Here is a 16,423-nt window from a genome sequence, read left to right on the forward strand (position 1 = left end):
TATGTTAATGATCATTAAATCATCTTCAAAAACTTTCAAGTTTCGCAATTCGTGATGGTTAGCCAACGTCTGTCCTCCCCTTAAAAGATGTGCGAGAAATCAAGTAAGTGTTCTATTTTCAAATTACCATTGGTTTGTTTCTCCACACTTATTCGATTGGTCTAAAGAAATTTCTCACTCCAACTTTCTTTTGCTTCATTACATATGCATGTGGCTACCTCTCATGGTGATTTTATTTGTGTCACGGCATTGCATAGATGGAGATGAGCTCTCTATGCAAAGTGTGTTAGTTTGATGTAAGTGATTCTCTTGTGTGTTTGAGAGGCAAGTCTTGCGCGCATGATTTTTTTGATGAGTGCTTGAGAGAGGAAGAGTTTGGATGTATTATGGGTATTCTTATGGGGAGAAGGTGAATGCTATTCCACAAATTGCATATTTCATTTTGATGCACGGCATTGGGTTGCATAATCGTTGATGGTGTTCAAGTGTCCAAAGTGTATATAGAGTAAGGGGGTTTTCAAAGTGTGTTGCTTGGGTGGGTGAGTGCAAGTGTTATTTTTTTGATTGGTTTCCTTCTCCACTCCCAAAAGAAGGTGGTGCCCCAAGTAGTGTGCGTACCTCTTTACGAACATTTTGTGAGGATAGGCCCATTGGTTTGGGTTTAGAGGCCCTATTTCAAAAAGCTCGCCCTCACCGACAATCAATTACAGCCAGCACAACAAGATATCTACATTTATTCAGAACACTCAATCAAGGTAATGGGTTGGACAGTGCTCCTGTTATAGGTAAACCAATATGTCTATCCGCATAAATTTTAGTGTGTAGAGGATAAGCCCACACAACATCCTTTATTGCTTGGGAAACCATGGCAGAGAAGGTATAATATATAAAGAGACCAAAAGAAAAAAGCAAAGCATGTCACTATAGCAAGTACTCTTCCCGAGAATGAGAGTAGAACGGGTAAGAAACAATCAGTGGGAATTCATGACAACGCACCACGACAAACCCAACCTACTCTTCCTACCAAAGCTACCAGGCAGATATGGATAAGAAAGGATCAAGTCGCAAGGTTTCAACAAATTCGACTCGAAGATATTTCTCCACCAAACTTCACTACAACCCGCAAGCTAAAATCAAAGTCTCTCCTTAAGCAAATATGGGTACCAAAGCAATAACTTATGGCCAAAAGTAAGCTTGCACAAATCTGGATTCCAAAACAACAACCCAAGGAGCTCCATTCAGTACATGCTTTAAAAAGACAACCACAAGCATGCCCAGTCCGACCATACGTAAAGTTTAGAAAAATTGGGTTCCTAAGAATGACTGCCCAAATCCAATTTCAATACCTAAACGATAAATAGCCACAACTATGGAGGTGACTCATAGCCAAATGGTTTCACCAGCTCAGGTGTCTATCAAAGATAGAGCACACAAACTGGAGAGCTTCTTGTTTCACCCCGTTTACCACATTCATACTTTCCCACAAAACGTCAACATCGAATGCTAATAAGCATCATGCTTATACCTTCCTCATGCACGACATTAATTTTTCCATGCATTGTCTGAGTATGCATATAGGGCCACATTAAATGGCCAGAATTAGCACATTGTTGATTCTTATGCACAACACATACCCTCAGGTATACACCGTCGTCCAAGAGGACTCCAACTAGAAAGGGGGGAGGCCTTCTCAATGACGACCTGACAGACTTACAAGTGCAAAAAGGGGCACTGTTTTCCATGACTTTGGGGTTTTTCATATTTGATTGCGAGAATTTTGGTAAACCTGATTAGGTCTCCCCAATCGCGAAAAAATGAAAAACCTTTCAAAACATCTAACTTGCATAAGTAAGGGGTGAGATTAGAAAATGAAAAGACCATGAAAGTGGAAAGTCAAAAGGCTTTTTGTTTTCATATAAAAGAGATGGTCGGATGCACAATGATACATTTGTGCTTTTCTTTTGCTATTTTTTTCCTTTAGTGTTTTTATTGTCCTTCACTACATAAGTAGTGATTTTTTTTTTTTGAAGCCATTAGGAATACCTTTCAGGATATATATGCCCTTAATTAATGTGTTGCAATAGGACACCAAGGATGAGCCTCCAGGTGTGTGTACATGTGTAAAAATTGTAGTTTTCATGCTAAAAAGGTGAGGAAACGGAGCAATCTTGCCAAAATATACTATAGATAGATGTATATAGTGATTTATTATGCTATTATCTAATTATCTTGATTTATGGATATTTTTTGGGTCAAGTTAGCTATTTTTCTTTATTTTTTGTTACTTTTCTAAAGAAGAATAGAAAAAGAAGGTGAAATGGTGACATTATGACAAAACAAAAATAGGGGAGTGATCAGTAAGTGAACGACAACTTATGGTGAAGACGAGGTGCAAATATGAGAAAAGTTGTGAAAAGCCCGATTTGGCCAGTTTTTGGACGAAATGTCAAATTTTAAAAAACAAAGCATACGGATTCCAAATAAAGAAATTTCTGAGCCTAAAGTGTATTCTGTGAGACAAGATAGGAGCACATTTCAAGTTTGGTAACAAGTGGTCCAAGAAACCCCCATATAAGTCAATTTGGGTCCACTTATTAGCTCATTTTCACTATTCACAAGTGAGAGATAGCTTGAGAGACCTAGAGCGCACGGACCTTCTATGACATTATATGACGTACGACACACCAATTGGCACCAGACATGAGAAGTAGACTTTTTACCATATGCTCTTCTTGCTCTATACTCTGTTTGTCGCGAATAACTCCAAAAAATGACAATGTGGCATCGTGGGAAAGAAACCGAAACGGGTATATAACACTTGAACCACTAAATCAATAGCTACAAGACTTGACAAGGGACTAACCCTAACCTAGGATAACACCTTTATGACCTCCAATGCGGGTCTAGATCAACCGGAAAAAACCTAACCTCTTCAGGTATCGAACATTGCAACGGCACAAAACTTCATGAGAAGCTATGTCTTAAGTATTTCTACAAGCCCATGTAATCTTCTCATGGATCTATCAACAAAAGGCAAACCAAAACATGGAGCTAGGCTTTGGATACGCAAAGTGTCATTTGGTCCTCACGGCCAAGCAAGGCGTCCATTTGCAACCAAACTTCACAAGCATCATCAACAACCAGAAATTATGCTCAAAACTCAAAGGAAATCTTCTCGGACCTTCTCCTCACAAAAAGACGCAAATTGAGCGAAAATCACCAAAAAGGGTATCTGTAAGGACAAATGATACATCAAAGCCATAGGAAGGTGCCCTGCTACATCGAGAAGACTGGGAGATGGAGCTCAAGAGGAATCGTTGCAAGAAGTCATCTTCAAATAAAGAAATCCCTTTCAGAGACTAAAATTCCAAACAGAGAGTTTATAAGCTAAACATCTGACTTTTTAAAGTTGAAAACTAGCTAGTAATTTCCTTAACTTTTTACTTTTGAAACTCCTAAGGAGCCAAGTCCTCATTTTCGTTTCTGGTGGGGGTTTATGGAACTAACTATCTAGTCAATTCCTTAATCATCTCTTTTGAGGCGGTTCGAGCGGGCAACAAGAGAGGCGACCTCTTAACACCCTCAAGGCTCCCATGCTGCTCAATTGGGGCTGGGGTAACCACAATCAAGAAACAAAAACAACAAACCCATAGTCAAACAAGTGAAGGGGCACCACCTAGTTATAGAGCGAACTGGGACGCAAAAGAGGAGAATCCCTTAGCAATACAAGCAAAGAGGAAGAGTACACTATCACTAATACCAATGCTACAAATACACACACCAAACACACAGACGCACACAAAGACACACACACACACACACACACACACAGAGAGAGAGAGAGAGAGAGAGAGAGAGAGAGAGAGAGAGAAAGTTTTGTATAAGAATGTAGTCTTAATGTTAATGAATTGACGTGGGTGTATAAACAACTTGGAGGAGAGCCTAGAGACACAATTAAGGTTGATGATGTTGTAATCTACACATTATCTTAGGGTTATGGGAGCCCTCTCACCATACAACCCTCTTATAATGTTTTCCCAAGCAACAAAACTAACACAAAATCTCTTGAGTTACATACAAGCAAATACTACAAAAGAATCTCAAGTAATGGTGTATAGAGAGCTCACTCTCTCTCCCTACAACTAAAATGGAGAATGGTATGCTCAAAATAGTGAGAAATAGTGTAGATATCATGATTTTTACAAAGGGAAAAGGGCTCGTTTTACATGTGAGGAGAGCCTTTATTAGGATTATACCTAATCAACATTTTCATAGAAAACCATGTATATGAGATTTTTTATATTTTCTTATGAGCATGGGGCTCTCTTGTCTCTTGAGTCACATAGATGGGGGCACAAGAGGAGAGAACTATTGAGGTGAAATAGAGAAGATTCTAGAGAGCTGAGTGATTCTTTGTGTGAGGTTGCCGACTCCAAGGTAGAGTAGAGTGGGTGCAATTTACAAGAAAGGGTTAGCACTTAGTGTTAGTAGTTTGTAGTTAGTAGGATGGGGTAAAATTACATGGCATATGTACTCAAGGTGCATAACATGATTTATACAATGATAAAAAGTAATAGAAGGATGAGAATATACACAATTCGATGGAAACCACAAGATGAAAAAGGAATTTTCCACCTATCTCCTCCAGTGAATGAAGCGGTTGTAGAACTTTGTCGGTGTAGTTTTCGTGACCATGGGAAAGTTGAATTTTCCATGATCAAACTCCTCCTTTTGCAGAGCTTGAGCTTGGTTATTTGCTGATTTTTTCTCTTTTTATGAAATGATGAAGAGCTTATGGTAATATGAATTTGATTCTAGAGAGAGAAATTGAGCTATATGTGTGTAGAGATTATAATTTTTGAGTTATGGAGTAAGGAGAGATGGAAATGGTGAAGAAGATAAAGTAGTCCATGAAAGTTGTAGGTTTGAGTGAGGGAAGAGGAGGAATGAGTGTGTGTGTGTGTGTGTGTGTGTGGAAGTAGGAAAAGAGGTGAGAGAAAACTATGGGTTACTTGTGAGAAAAGTGGGCAGACTCAGATCCACTCAAAAATTCATATCTCACCGGTGGTAGCTCCAAAACTCATGAAAACATTTGAGGTTATTATTTAGCTAGTGGGATACATTTTCTCTATTGACCATTTCTTCAAATTTCGAGCGGAGATAGGCGCCAAAAATCTCATAAAAAAGCATGTTTTTAATGCCTGCAAAAGTCTTTTAGTGGCCCCCACCTTGTTGAATTTTCACAATGCATTCAAGAGTGAGCCCCTCCTTTGTCATATCATGATACAAAGCATCCAAGTTACCTTTACAGATACATGGAGGAGGATTATTGGTGAATAAAGAAGTATATACATGGTGGGACTAGTGTATGGACTATTCATGGATTTTAGCTCAATGAGCACATGGTGTTAGAATAATGAGTATATAATAAATAAAACAAATATGGAAGAATTATGGATATGGAAAAAGATATTGGAATCATATGATATGGTCCCTCTTTGTATTATTTTGGGTGAAAGAGAAAAAAGTATACAAGTGAATGAAAATTATATAGTAAACGTGACAAAGGGAGTAGAAACCGATTTTTTGTTTTCACAAAGGTGAGGGTGAAAATGTGGGGGTGATTTGTATAAAAGAAAAATATATATACTACAGATAAAGGGGGAGGGACTTCCGCCCCCCCTCCCGCCACGCGTCAGTGTCTGCTTAATCCGGCGCCCTCGCGGCAGTGGCCTCTGAGCCAAACTGAGACAGCGGGACAGCAGAGCGCAAGGCTCGATGCGCGCACAGAGAGAGAGAGAGAGAGAGAGAGAGAGAGAGAGAGAGAGAGAGAGAGAGAGAGAGAGAGAGAGAGAGAGAGAGAGAGAGAGAGAGAGAGAGAGAGAGAGGCGGCGAAGCCACCGGCCACACTAGTGAGGATAGAGTATGTACACATTGGCAAAAAATGTACTTGTGGTGCAAGAGGATGAAAGAAGGCATACATAGGTCTAATAAAACCCTAGATTTAGATCCTATATACAATGAAATATCTACACACAAAGAGGCCATAATATACTTTTCTGTTTTATTTTAAATTTTTTTTTGGCTCAACTAGCCCAATGGCTAGCTAATTGAGAGTTTTTAAGGAGATATGGGAAAAGTTTCCTAACTCACACACGCCGTACAATGAAATGGTAGGGATAGCCATAGTGTTTGGGTGATTTGATAGGGTGAGGTAGCACACTATGGCTATTTTCAATAGCTGAAAAACGGCTGTCATTAGCCCTCCCTAGGATGATGGGATATTCATGTACCATCATAAAGCATCTTTTCCAAACAGAGTGCTTCAGAGTCCTTGACAAGATCTTCATTGTTTGGCCCCTTGGTATTTTGGCTCGAGTTACACTCATGCTTCGTGGAACAATGCGTACATGAGATAGCTACCTTTTGATACATCTTTGGTAGATCCTTTGGTAGAAGGCAACTCAATTAGGGCATTAAGCAATAACCATTTACCTTCCTGGAGTGTGTTTTCCCATTCAAATCTATAAGTTGATAGTAACTTGAATTGAAAGCCTTGTTGACTATGTATGGCCCCTGCCATTTAGTTTCAAACTTGGCATCAAAACGATTATCGAGTCAATTGTCATACCTTAGCACAAGATCTCCTTTATTGATGCTTTTGTCCTTCAATTTCTTGTCAAGCTTGTCCGTTGCTTGTGTAGCTTTCCTCTTGTAGCACTCATAGGCTGCTTCTCTTTTCCACTAATGTAAGAAGTCGATCCATTCATGCGTCTCGATCATCTTGTGCACCTCTACTATGAAGCCGCATTGTTGGGATGGTGAGCTTGATAGGCTGCAAAGCCTCTTGACCATAAACCAAGTGAAATGGTGTGAATTCTCTGGCTTCCCTATATGTGGTTTGATTCCCACAAGGAACCATCCAAGAAGTCATCCCACAACTTTGTCTTTTTTTCCACCATCTTTCTAATGATGTGTGCAATGACACCATTAGCCTTCTCAAGCAGACCATTTGATTGTGGGTAGTAGGGTATACTCTGACAATGTAGAATGTGAAGTTCTTCACAGACTTCTGTGAGAAAGCCCTTTCTAAACCCTGGACCATTATCAGAAACAATCTCCAAAGGTGTGCCAAATCTACAACAAATGTGAGTGTAGACAAATTTTCTCATTGTCTTCTCATTTACCTTTGCCACACTTTGTACTTCCACCCACCTTGTCATATAGTCTATAGCCATTAGAATGTAGAGTTTACCATTTTTTGTCCTAGGCAGAGGACCCATAGCATCCATGCCCCACTTTTCAAAGGGTCTATTTGCAAGCACAATTTTCCTTGGACCATATACCAATCTTCTATTCCTATTAGGCTTTCATTCTTACATGCCCAATTACCTAAAAATTGCTTCACAATGAGCAGTGCATCCCCCTCTACCATGGGACATTGTATACCTTGGCCAATGCACATCTTTAAGCCATGAAGTAGTGTGTCATATTCTGCTGCATTGTTGCTAGCTGATCCTGGTAGATTGACCTTCTCTTTCATCACCACCTCTCGCCTTGGGTCGAGAAACACTAGACCTCCCCCTGCTTTTCCTGTGGCTCCTCAAAAATATCCATCAAAGAACAAGGTAAAGGCATTAGGAATACTTTTTGGTGGTGGCAATGTTAGGGTCTTTACTTTAGGCACCTTAATCTCCTTCTCATGTCCAGTATAAGTGAGGATCCCTCCCAATTGTGCATGCACGCTATCTTCTACCTTGAAAGAGTATTGGAACTCTTGCAACTCCATCATCCACTTTGAGATCCTAGCACTAAGATTCATTTGAGATGACACCCAACCAAACAGATTTTCTTCCATGAGAATTACAAAAGGTTTTGGTAGCAAGTAGGATCTAAACTTTCTCACCACAAACATGAGAGAAAGCATCATGAGTTCTGCCTCTGATGCACTTATAGAAAATGACACATGGACTTTATGTGATTTGCCTCCTAGCAAAAAGGCCATTGGTACGAAGTGGGTTTACAAGTTGAAACGCAAGCCGGATGGTGAGATCGATCGCCATAAAGCTCGACTTGTTGCAAAGGGTTATGCATAGCAAAAAGGCATAGATTATGAAGAGACTTTTGTCCCACTTGTCGTATGACTACTGTGCGTTTTCTATGTGCATTGGCAGCTCATTTTGGTTGGGATGTACATCAATCAGACATTGTTACTGCTTTCTTGAATGGTGACATATTTGAGGAAGTTTATGTAACACAGCCTCGCGGTTTTGTCATAAAAGGACAAGAGGACAAAGTGTGCAGATGTAAGAAGGCTTTGTATGGGTTGAAGAAATCTCCTCGTGCTTGGTATGAGAAAGCTGACACTCATTGGTCAAACAAGGCTTTCATAACAGCCCAACAGAAAGCACATTGTATGTAAAGCGTGAGGGTGATGTACTTCTCATTGTGGTTCTTTATGTCGATGATTTGTTGATCACTGGACCAAATGAGAGACATATTGCTGGATTTAAGGCTGATTTGAATGCTACTTTCAAGATGAAAGATTTGGGGCTATTGCATCATTATTTGGGTATACAGTTTAAGCAGTGTGATGGTGGTATTTCCTTGTGTCAAAAAAGTTACATGGAGACGTTGCTATGTAAGTTTGGACTTGAGGATTGCAAACCTATTGCCACTCCCATGGAAACAGGTTTGAAGTTGAGTCTACATGATGCTGGTGATCCTGCTGATGTCACTCTTTACCAAACTGATGTTGGCTGCCTCATTTATGTATGCAACACGAGGCCGGATATTCAGTTTGCAGTCTCACAGGTCAGCAGATTTATGCATAGCCCAGGGTCTAAGCATTGGCAGGCTGTCAAGAGGATTTTCCCCTACCTTAGTGGCACTTTACATCTTGGCTTGTTTTATCCCAAGGGGGGATCATTGCCGCCAGACTTACATGCTTTTTCGGACTCAGATTGGGCTAGTTGTTTTGACATGCTCATGCTTGGCAGTTCATGTATATCATGGTTGAGCAAGAAGCAACCTATTGTGGCCACTTCGAGTGGTTGAGTATAGGGCAGTCTTCACAGCTACAGTTGAATGTGTATGGCTCAAATGCCTTATGGTTGATTTGGGTGTTAGACAGAACACTACCAACACTATCTACACTGACAATCAGAGTGCATTGACAGTTGCGAGGAACCCAATTTTTCATGCTCGCACAAAGCACATTGAGGTGTATTACCACTATGTCAGGGAGAGGCTCTCAACAGGAGAGATCAGCTTGGCTGATGTGCCAACACAGGACAACCTTGCAAATCTTTTCACAAAGGCATTGTCTCGGGAGAAGCTTGAAGATTTCTGCAAAGCTTTGGGCTTACTCCCCTTTGTGGACTGATCATGTCCTCAGGGCATGGCACTTCCCTTTACTCATGTGCCAACTCTCGTTCACTGCATCACTCCAGGGGGGATTTGTTACCATATACATGTGGTAGTGATGTGCGTGAACGTACTAGGACCACCAAGGCATTTTTTCCCTCTTTAGGAGGTTTTTTCGCCTGAGCATTGTATATACGCCCATCACTCTAGGGCTATCTATCTTTCCATTGCATACTAAGTAACACACTCTCTATTGTGTGCCTTGAGCTTCCTTCATCTTCTCCAATCTGTGTTCGTTTCTCTGCAACCCTTATTCCAACATTTTCTTATTGGCATTTGCTAGCAAGGCTTCCTATTCTAATCAATGTGATGATCTTTGAAACTCCTATGTCGTTTTTTTGATTCAAGGTTGTAGAGATGTTTTAAAGGCTTACTTATCTGTTTGATGCTTCATTGGAATCCATTTTAGTCTTGTTGTTGGTTGTCGTATTTGGCATTGTTTGTCAACAGTGGGTTCTGGCTTCAAGTGAGCAACTTTCTTGCTTCTAATTGTATTGTAACCGTAGGAGGATTTGAAAGAATTCAAGCAGTGGTGCAGTGATAGTAGTTTTATGGGTTTCTTTTAAGACTCACTTCTTTGTGATTATTGGTTGTTTCATTGATTATGCTTGTTTGGGAAGCCGTACTTGTCCCTGCTTTGTTTGTGTTGGAACTGGCTTCTTTGGGATCCACCTTGTCTTTGTGTGAGTCTTCAGCGGTCTTTGCTTCAGCCCTTGTACGCTTGGTTGAGGACAGGATTCAGACTTTGGGAGTTGATACTTTAACCATTTTGGAATTCAAATAAACTCTTGACCTCTTTCTGATTGAGTTAACCTCTTTGGAACGCAAATTTGATTTACAAAAGCTTTCAATTTTGTGATTTTCTTAGCCGTTCTTGCAGAGTTCGATCGTTTTCCTTTCGATTGGATTTGGTAATTGTTGATCAGAGATATGTATCTTCTTGATTTTTGCCTGCTTTTGACTGAGCTAGCTCCTTGGTATCCAAATTTATCAAACTTCTTAGCTTTGACTTGTTGCTCTTTGCTTTTGGCCTTCCTTGGTTGTTACAAAAGTTTCTAGTGAGGTGAAGACCTGAGTTTTTGGTAGGGGATGTCATAAGAATCATCATTGTCGCTACTATCCTCAACAAGGTTGATATTTGGCACTTTTCCTTTTTAGTTTGGCTGGTTATGGAAAGCTAATTTTTGTTTTCTCTTGGATTGATGTTTTTGGGATGACTTTTATATCTAATTGATGACTACATTGTTAGCTTGTTGTTATGGTCGTCCTCTTCTTGGCTGCGTCTTTTCTTTGTGTATAGGAGCCACATATGAGGATGCTTGTTGCGATTGCATCACCACTGAGGATTTTGGAATCTACTTTATTCTTGTAGCAGTGACATTGGTTCCTAGGTCTTTGATGTAGACAATCATAAAACCGTGCATTACTTAAAGTGTTGTTCATGTCACCTACTGGGTTTTCCGGATTTCCGTTGTCGGCATCTTCTTGAAACTCCATGTGTTCTATGGAGTCATACATCTCGTCTTCTTCTTCGTCTTTTGATTCATGACATTCCTTTGTTTTCTCTTTATTTTGAGAAATTTTTGATTCTTGATTCTCTTCAGTTTCGTGGATCACACTCACTGCAAAAAAAGGAACGACATCATAGCCATCTTTATCACAAAACCTTGATGTTGGACCATCTTGAATAGCACACACATCCAAGATGTGTTCCCATTCAAGTGGCTCTAAAGCTTCCTCAAAAAAGGGTTCTGGGATATAATCTTTATCTTCAATTTCCCTTTCTAAAATAAACTTCTATCACTTAAAGCTTTCTCAATGAGAAGCTCCACACATCCACAGCTCTTTAGACTTACCCAACCATGCTGAAAGTTTTGATGTTGCTACAGTAGCAGAATAAAACTCTTCTACATGGGTTCTTGCCACATCCTTGCAACTATGGTCCTTCAAATTTAATCTTGTCATGGTTTCCATATGTCTCAGGTAGATATGGGCATAACCCCAGTCTTGGACCATTTTCAATTGCCTCATGAATGGTCTTCCTAGAATGATGTCATAGTTGTTCTTCTTGCCAAAGTCAACAGTAGAAAAGGTATGCTCATACTCAATGCTGCAAGAAATCACAACTATTTTTTCTAGCAGTCCTATGGGCCTTTTTGTGTGTTCGTCCTCTATAAGCTTCAGTTTCATCCTAATAGCCCTCACTGCTAGTTTATCCCTTCTTTTCTAGATTTCTTTTGTTGCGATGGCAACACGAGCTCCACTGTCAATAATTTCCATGGTTTTTACACCTTGGAATTCTACAGGAAGAGTGGAGTTCCCATCTTCTCCCTCATAGTACTATCCTACCTATTGGCCTAGTGTTTAGCTAAGGCGTTTCCAGCTTTTTGATCCCTTCCTCGATTTAAGTCATTGGTTTTTTTACACCAAATTTTTCTAGGCATTTTCCCACAGTAGTCCAATGTGATACCTAGGAGATTGAGATGTCGGATCCACCACCCTACCACCCTCTATATATATAGGCCGGCGGCTTCTAGCTCTACCATAATTTGGATCCCCAATCCACACTGGTCCAATCCGAGCCCCTGGCTCAGGGCCCTGACCCCCTAGGTGAAGCCTTTTTCCTCAGGATCCTTGTCTTGAAAGAGATAGTGGGTTGTCATCGTCGTCATCATCATATTTTTCCTCACCCTCCTCGTTGGTAATATCTACCCCTTCCTCTCAAGCTCATCCTCCTCATCCTTGTCATATTCTTCATCTTGTGCCTTTTGGTTGTTGAGAAAATCCGTCATGGCTTCAGTGACTAGTGCAGTACTGCACTCCTTTGTCTTGTGTTGGAGATCTCACAGAATAGAGTGTACCAACGTTTGCACGTCAACCAAATTGAGAGTAAGGCCTCTAGCTTCATCCACATTGTCCACCAAGGACTAATAGATTTACTTTAGAATTCATCAGATTGTGAGTTTCATGAAGCGTTTTGTAGTCAGTCCTTTTTAGGTTTAACATTGTTTTAAATCTTTTCAATGTCTATCGGGTAATCTTTTTCTCCTCTTCCATTATTGCATTTTCAATTTTCAGACTATCGATCTTCCTATGGAGGGTATATATGGTCCAAGCACTCTGATTCTAGTCAATTTTAAAATGTGGTATGTATTTCTTCAATGCCTCAACTTGTGCTTTAGATTTTTGTAGTTCTTCCTTTATAGAAACCATTTCAGTGTTAGAGACGTATGCTTGGGCCTCCATTATTTTCCCTAGGGAATTCACAATTGTATTCCATCCTAATTGGATGGCAGTTGCACACCCCTCTTGAATGGTATCAAGATATGTTTGATTTCTTTCATACACAACCATAGGAAAAAAGTAGGGTAGTAGGGCTCTGTCTAGCTTTTTCATTATCATTCTTCCCTTCGATGGTTGTTTTTGTAGTCGCTATAACCTGTCCAATTTGACCAACTGCATTGATGTTTGTTTGTCTTGCTAAGTTTGAACTATAATGCTACGAAATGTCTGATCTTTACCTTTAATCTTTTGTTTAGTGGTCTATATTGGAATGGTACTTGGTGACTTAGGTTTTTCTAGGCCACTTGTATCTTTGGCATCTACAAGTGTATTGGTGTTCTCCTTTACCTTTCCTACAAGGGGGGTAGATTGACTAATATCAGTTGGTTTTTGTACCCATGCCTGAAATTTCTCCAGCAAGGTTGTGGTCTTCAGCTTCTTACCAGATGGGCTTGCTATGTCTAGGGTGCTGATCTTTTAATTCTTACTATTGCTACTTCTTTGCCTTTTCCTTCATTCATCTGCCCTTTTTTGTGTCTTTTGAAGTCAATGAAAGACTTACTCTTTGCTTCTTTGTGCTATCCCCATCTACTTGCCCAAACCTTCTGAACATTTGAATGTGATGGAGTGCATTTGAATAAGATGGAGTGCAGTTCGCTCAGTAGAGAAACTACCACACATACCAGGCCTTAAATAAGTTTTGGATTTTACCTTACTATTTTGGTAGGCTACAATAGATCAAGGTTATTATGACAACAATATCTCCCATTGCCAAACTTATTCAAGATGGGTAAAAGGAAAAACCTGCTCAATGAAATACCAGCCACATAAAGAGAGAGAGAGAGAGAGAGAGAGAGAGAGAGAGAGAGAGAGAGAGAGAGAGAGAGAGAGAGAGAGAGAGAGAGAGAGAGAGTATGTGTGTGTGCACGCATGTGTGTGTACATTAAATTGACAAAATGACCTAGTAAGGAGGTCCAAAAAACCAATCGCTTTACAATTAAACCACACATCATAAAATGATCAATATCAACATAAGTCCCATTCAATCTGAGGTAATCATGCAAGGAAATCAGCCACAAGATAGTATTGCTAACAACCATGGCACATGCAGGCCTTAGGTCACGCGAGGTACAGATTTAGGCATTAACCCATAAGCGAATCCTAGTTAAACAATGGTAAAACAAAAAAGTGTGTGTGTGACTCAAGGAAAAAGAAACCCTGGCTAAGTATAGTGACCAAGTGTGTGATAAAAAGTGTTATAATGGGCTAAGAAAACATAGCAGATTGTAGCGAGATGTAGTTCTCAAAGCCAAGTAAACTGATCAAGTGACTTGCCTAGGAGACGAGAAGCCATCAAAGCAAACTTAAAGTGAAAATATAATCATCAGCTCCTCCAACAACCCTAGCAAAAGCCTAGTATAAGCCAGGCTCTCCTATAGAGGAGAGTACCAATTAATTATACATGGTGTTTTTCCATAAAACATAGGGAAAGCATAGATAAGCATTCTTCTCAAGCCATATGGGAAGTCCTATCTAGGTAGGTCATTAGGTCAACTAAGTATAGTGATAAAGTAAGTGTGTGTGTGTGTGTGTGTGTGTGTGTGTGTGTGTGTGTGTGTGTGTGTGTGTGTGTGTGTGTGTGTGTGTGTGTGTGTGTGTGTGTGTGTGTTTGTGTGTATAGCTGTGTTAATTTTAATAAATACACACCAAAGAACAAGACGTTCAAAAGGCGACTAGCTTTAGATGACTAGGCAAATATTTTTACAGAAACAACTCAATCTTTGATTCATAACTGTACAGCATAATATGAATGAGGTATCATTCCAAATGAGTTTATACAAAGGTAATAATGATCCCAATTGAATCATCAAGTGTTTTCAAATTCGGATTGCAGCAAGCTAAACCTTTTTAAGTCAAGATAGAATTCTCACTTGCATCCATATAGTCAAAACAACACATATGTTAGACTTGGCTACGTATAGCAGGCTTCAAAAAACCTATCACTTGTTATCCATGTCAAACTTAAAATTTATTAGACTAGCTATTGTCCTAAATATTAAAGTAGATAAAATCTCAAGGTTTTTTCTACATCAAAAGTACTATTGCTAGAATTGCTCCATATGGTTTTAAGATAACCATTTACTGTGAAACCTGTCGATTTATCCATATGTTTAAAACGTTTTATGTATTTCTTTAGCTAAAAAAATGCATGGACCAAAACTTGCATGCAATGCTTTGTTTTATAACTACATCCTAATATATGCTCCGACGTCGAGCCCTTCAAATAGAACAAACCGACTACCCATAGTAGAACATAATGGCTAGAAATCTCATTGTACCCAAATGTTTCATTACATCATCAGATAGTATTGAAGCTTTGGTTAAAGCAAGCTCAAAAAGATCCATTTTTTCACCATATGTCAGGGAGGATTTAGTAAATCTTGTCATAAAAAAACCGTTTTACCCAGTATTACTAGCAGATGGAGTTTCTCTTAAATTGAACTTCCTCACTATCAGACCCTACCCAAACAGAGCCAGGTTATTTTAGGACGAATTCAATTCCATCAAAACATAAAGACATACTAGAAACAGCTAGGGACCATGATCAAAGGTCAAGCCATACACCAAGAATCCATCAAAGTGGGTATTTTAGGGTTATACAAATTGGCAAGCGAGAATTTTTTAGCAAAAAAATAATCGAGCAAGTCCCTTCATCAACTAGCCTATCCATATCACAAGTCTTCCCATGTTCAAGTGTTCAATGTGATCATTACATATTGCTAGCTATTTGGGAGCTCTGAAGAATTTTTAAGCCGAAAACATTATTGTCACTCTACTTATCAAATAAATCATCAAGAAAGAAGACAAGTTGTCGCATTCATAACATCAAAAAGTTCATCACATTAAAGAGAGAAGTTTATTCAATGGAATAAATAAATGTCCCAATCCCTTCAATCAAAGAGAAAAAAAACCCAGCTTGTTGCAAGTGTCGAAAACATTCCGTGTCAATGTGGGAGTACTGTTACTACAGAGCCGTCGATGCTTGCGATAAGTTGAAGGCACCTATGTCTATTGTTCTAGCATTTTCCATCTGTATTATCTACTTTGAATACATTTCCATATATAGTCTCCAAAATTCTTCCCAGGGCACTTTCCCAACCTATCAAATGACTCCCAAGTGCTTACAACATAGTGTTCTAGAGTGGTCTATGTAGTCTCCAAAATTCTTCCAAGGGCACCTTTCCCAACCTATCAAATGACTCCCAAGTTCTTACAACATAGTGTTCTATAGTGGTCTATACCATTACCCATAGGGCTCTAGCATTCAGTCTCCTATAGATAGAAAATCATCAAAGCGTTAAAAGATACCTCAAAGTAGAAGGTGTGCAACCCCAACCAAGAGCCTAAGCATTAGTGAGCAGAACTTAATCAATTAGCAATTGAGAGTACCTAGCATTTGAGAGATTTCCTTGTTGTTTGCAGACAAGCTGGATTAAATAAGTTTATAAGAGCCCCATCCTACCTAACTGCCCAAGATCAGCTTTTGTAGCAGTTATGGGGGTTGGAACTGCTAAAGCATTGCGGTCACGTGGAGTGCATGCAATGGTTACGAGGGCTTGTTGAAGCACTACAATCTCCATGAAATTTGCAAAAATAGGCAAAAGTTCTAGTGCTCCACAATGCTTCACAAAAGAGGTTGAAAAACTGGCTATAT

This window comes from Adiantum capillus-veneris, chromosome 4, assembly GCF_014529385.1.
Source record: "Adiantum capillus-veneris isolate H3 chromosome 4, ASM1452938v2, whole genome shotgun sequence".
NCBI lineage: Eukaryota > Viridiplantae > Streptophyta > Polypodiopsida > Polypodiales > Pteridaceae > Adiantum > Adiantum capillus-veneris.